The following is a 5516-nucleotide window of genomic DNA, read 5'->3' as shown; positions in this document are numbered from 1 at the left end:
AGGATCTAAAATCGTTGCCGCTGCTAATAAATGAACCTTTTCGACGCTTCCAAATCTTTTTTTCAAGCCTTCAACAATCCAAGTTTTTATTTTAGCACCAACGTCAGTTGAAGTTCTCATTGCATTATACGTTTCAGTAAGACAAGATACAATTGGTATGATTTTGCTCACAGTTACATAATTTTGTCCTGATATTTCTTTAGTAATTCTTTCCAACGGTCTCAGTATATTTATGAGGTCTTTTATATGTTCTAATTGTCCTGCAGTTAACATCGTAGGTGCTTTCGGGTACTTCAGTAATATTGGCGCAATTATTTCAGACAAATCAACAAATCGTTCCAGCTGGTAAAAAACTGAATTCCATCTCGTACAAACAGATCGGATAAGTGTCAAAGGTTTTGCTTTGTGTTCTTGAGCTTTCTTCAAAGAGTCGGCAGCATTTGTATTTTGCTTAAAGTATGTAGTAATTTCTTTAACGGCTGTTAACAAATTTTTGGCTTCTTCTAATCCATCTTTATTATCAAATGGCTTCGATGCCACTAGATTTAATGTATGAGCGAAACACGGTATATGCTTATTTTTGCCGTAAACAATTGTAACAGCTTTGACAATATTTGCGCCGTTATCGGTAATGAATGCTATCACTTTATCACTTTTTATGTTCCACTTATCTGCCATCATCGTAATTACATGAGCTAAATATTCAGAGTTGTGAGGTTCTGTAAGAGCAGATACACCAAATACTATGCTCATCATTTTATTTTCATGTATAAAATGGCCAGTTAAGCCCATGTAGCTCTGGCTATTATGCGGGTCAGTCCAAACATCTGCAGTCAAACTTAAGGCTTCGACTTCTTCTATCTTCAGTTTAAGCTGACTTGAAAGAACATCATACTTATCGTCAATCATATAAGTCATTGTTTTTCTAGCTGGAATTTTGCACAGTGGTGCCACTGTTTTTATCAGGTAATTGAATCCTGTTTTTTCCACTGTATTCAAGGGCAAACCATCTTTTGCTATCATGAATACTATAGCATTATTTATTTGTCCAGTCTTAACACCTTTATCTGAGAACAGAAAAAAACAAAAAAATTATAATTGCTTATTTAGTACGCGTCTCAACTTTAGGATAATGAATTCAAGTTTCATGTCTTACCTCCAAATGCTTTTATATTTGTAACTCAAGACGTCAATGTCTGCTGTTTGGAAATTGATGCAGAAGCAGTTGAATGAGTTGAAGCCACACTTTCAGTATCTGAATTATCAACATTACGAGAATCTGCAATGTTATCTAAAGTCGCGTCACTCTCTGAAACCTAGAAAACGAAGAGAATAGTGTTATTTAGTTCAGTTGAGCATCACTTTTTATTTTTGACATTCATACGTAGAAAAACGAAAAATGTTATTTATATATAAAGAATACAGGTTCCACTAACTTGACCACTTCCATCACCATTTTGAGTATTACGACTACCACTATCGTTCTTCTTTTTTTGACTTACGGTCTTAATCAGTGGGTGACGTCTGAGTAAATGATTTCTTAAATTTGTTGTATTCCCTTTAGTTTTTACTTCCATGTGGCAATATTTACATACTCCCCCTAAATCCTTTTTTATAAAATGATTCCATATATCGCTTTTATTTGACATCCTGAAAAAATACTTTGGATTACTAAATAGGAAAAAAATAGGAATGATTTTATCTGTATCAATTAATTTATTTATTTAAAGAAAAATAATATCTTATACATTAACTAACTTTAATCGACCTGAACAAATTAAAATAGAATCAACAATTGCGTCGTAAAAAAAATAACTAGAGAATGGTTTTTAATGGAGATAAAAGAAATTGGTTAATAGGTTACATCGATAAATAAATACAAAAGAGTACGGTGTAAATGTCGTAGAAATAAAAACCAACAATTAATTACTTACTTTTTATGAAGTATTAGTTTGTATCAAGCACTATGAAATATTAAGGGGGTATTCTGGTCTAGAGCCCTACTTTTTGGGTATTTTTCAAACTAGGATAAAAAAAAAATTAAAAACATTTTTACCATCCATTTTTTTATATAATATTTATTGATTTTTAAAGTATATAAAAAAAATTGAAAAAAAAAGGCAAAAATTCATCCAGTGACAGGTCGGTGAAGTAGGGGTTGCTAGTCAAACAGTGCTCCCTGGTTGACATGATTCCAACCCTTGTAGTGATCTAAATCGAACAAACAAAAAAAATTCTTAATTAGTAAAGATGTCGCTACATCTTGAACTTCGGCCGAAAAAAAAAAAAAAGTTCACAAAATGGCGTCTACTTGAAAAAAAAAAATTTTTTTTACCCCTGTTTTTCGACCTTTACGAATTTTTTAAAAATACTTCAAATTAAAATTTTTCAAAATCCTTAGCTCCAGTGATAAAGAGACGTATGAAAAAGATTCTCACAAAATTTCCAAGGAATCGGTCAGATAGAACTTCAGATATCGTGTCAACCACCTCAACAAAAGGAGTTTTGAGAAAAACGCGTTTCAAGTTTGAGAAAGATTTCCAGTTAAATAACTCAGATAATTATGTTTAATACTCACTTTGGATTAATCGGCGATCCCATATCCATACATTGGACCTTCTTCTTTCTCAAAATCGAGATTTTGTGAACTTCTTTCTTCCAAACGAGCTGTTCTGCCTGCTTTTGAAGCAGCAGAAGCTCGTAGTTCAGAGCGATCAATCCTCTGCTCGTTACGTCTAACAGCAAATGTGTGAGCTTCAGTACCAACGATGATGCCCATGAGTGCCATTATATTTAAAATCTTTAAAAAGCCTTCATGAAAAATAGCAACGGCTAAATGATTTGCAATTTCGATAGTTTGGGTTCCAGCGTGAATATGCTTTGGAGCAAAAGTCCATATCAATGAATTGAGGGATTCATTATTATTTTGTGTTTCGGATCCTAAACATCGTTCTAATAAATCATCAGATGATAAGCTGGTATAAATGCGCTTAATTATATCCAATACTTTAACATCCAGAGGAGGGTGCTCGTGGACAAAGCCTTCAAGAGTGTTGTTGGCTGCGGCTTGTTGTCATTTACACCAGCTTGATGAACCAGTAGGGCAGTACATGTGTTGTGGATCCTCGTCACTTGAACTTCGATGGTAATAAGTAGCCCATATTTCATTTTTCATACTCTGCACACAGTCAGGATGCCGACGAATTCCCAGACCGTAGTATAAACTTAGCTCATTAATAACTTTATCTGTTAATTTACCAGCTCCTTTGCCGCCAATACCTTTATTGTCTTTCTTTGCTTTACGTAGCCTGGCACCCATACGTTTTTGGACATGCCCAACACACTCTTTTTTCACTACAACTGGATTATTATCATACGGGTCCATATCAAGAATACCTTTGAATGTCTTGGAGTCTCCATCTCCAATATATTTGATATATTTTACTCCGTGCTTGTCGACCGATCTATTGAACATTTCAACCACAGAATCTACCTCCATTTTTCCAGCACTTCCCCGGTGATTGATGGTGCATGAATCGTTATGTTCCTCATACCAATCTTGATAAGCTTGAGGATCTGTGTTCTTCTTACCTTTCCACAAATTACAACCTTGGCAAAAGCTAGATTTTACAATAGTATCGACAACTTTTTTACAGTATTTACCAATTAGGGTTGTAACGCCAAAAAGTGAAGTGAATCCTCGCTTCTTCCAGGTACCATCTCCAGAAACCGTCAAGTGCTTTGGATTTTCATGAGGCTCAGACTCAGATTGTAACTCTTGCTCTTCTTTTACTGCTTTAGACATTACCTGATCGTAAATTGCACTTGTGGCTGAATGTAAATTTTCTAGGCAGCTGTAGTAAGTACTGATGCATAAACCTTGGCATATGTCCGTGACACTACAAAAAATATTTATTCCTTCTCGTCCTACTCCTAAAAGTCTCATAGCTATTACAATTCGACGATTTATTTCATATGCTTTATTCACCAAAGGACATGATTGAATGTACTTATTATTTTCACAACTGCACTGCAACACAATTTTAAATCCTAGACCACGTGGTGCTGTTTGAGAAAATTTAATTTTCTCTTTGCAGGTAGCACATAGAATTAGAGTGGAGAGAGTTTGAAAAACTGAATAAAATTCCAGTAGACAGTACCCAAAATTTTTATTAATTATTATTTCTTCGTCTCCATAATTTTTTAATTTAGCTGCAGAAGCACTTGTAAAACTAGTTTCACTTTCTACGGTGTATCGATTCGATGAAAATCGTCTCTTCTTTTTCCGATCAGGACGATTACAGCTTCCCCGTGAACTTTTCTTATCCATTTTTCTATAAATATTTATAAAAAAAAAAATAAAAAACTTGTTATTTATTAACTATGCACTGAACACGTGTCTACTTAGCTCCAAGATCGAGACTAAACTGAACAGAAAAATATATAAGTAATAATTTGCAAATTATACTATAGAGATAGACACTTCCAGGTATATTTTGTGTGGACAGTTCCAGGTATATTGGGTACGTACTGGTAGTCAGGTATATATAAAAACTTAAAAGAGTATATAACGAGCTCAAGTCGGATACAAAAGAATTCCTGGAAAACATCTGCCATTCATTGTGTGATCACTCCGCTCGGCCGGTTTAAGTGCCGCGTCACAAAATCCACTGTATTTCTCAAAATAATTCGAATTTTGAAAAATCCTTTTAAGAGCATATTTTTGAAAGTCTAAGCTTTGAAAATATGCCAAAAAAAAAAAAATTGATTTTTTCAATTTTCTAGACCAGAATACCCCCTTAATCTATCTTTCTATTGATAGTACATCACAAAAATACAATCAGAATGTAAACAAACAAATAATGTCAATAATTACACCAAACCATAAATCACAAACTTAATTGTTGCGTATCTTTTTCGCAGTCAGGAGAACTGGAGAAACTCAGCTCACTCCATCTCGCGAGTATGTACGTAATTAAATAAAAAGCAGTCTTTACATGTGTATAGTATACCATCTATAAAATATAGTCTCGATAGCCCAAGCATTGACTCCTCGTTCAACTATATAAGTACATTCAACTCACTCTAGACTGTTTTATATTTCTTGTCATCAAAATAAAAAAATCGAATCCCGATTTTCAACGATAAAGTATCGATTCACTACAAAACATCGATTTAAAAAATCGATTTGTTTGCTTGAAATAATCGATTCTTCGATTAATCGATCTCAGATCGCCTTCCCTAAATGGGGCAGTGTTTCAAGCTCCCCGTGCTTCACCCCGTCGACTATGACTTGCATCTGTCGCCTCTACTCTTATAATCTCCGTCGCACTTCTTCTCGAACATTCCCGAGCATCAGCGAACATTCGTGAACGACAAGCAACGCAAATCAACGACAATATTGGTTTTAATTTGTCGATGATAAGTTTATAATCATCACAGATGAAGCCGATGAAGCCGAAACCAATTCCAAGCGATAAGCAGAGATGCTGTGTTCTTGATTGTTCCTCTAGTCG

At 34.5% G+C, this 5516-nt stretch overlaps 1 pseudogene; it reads right to left on the bottom strand.

Moving 5' to 3' along the window:
* Positions 1-325: 325 nt before the first annotated feature.
* Positions 326-1270, bottom strand: LOC124219731 (uncharacterized; annotated as a pseudogene).
* Positions 1271-5516: the final 4246 nt, after the last annotated feature.

This window comes from Neodiprion pinetum, chromosome 1 (assembly GCF_021155775.2).
Source record: "Neodiprion pinetum isolate iyNeoPine1 chromosome 1, iyNeoPine1.2, whole genome shotgun sequence".
In the NCBI taxonomy this organism is placed as follows: domain Eukaryota; kingdom Metazoa; phylum Arthropoda; class Insecta; order Hymenoptera; family Diprionidae; genus Neodiprion; species Neodiprion pinetum.
The sequence above is the reverse complement of the archived record's forward strand: the minus strand, read 5'-3'. Positions and strand labels throughout refer to the sequence as shown.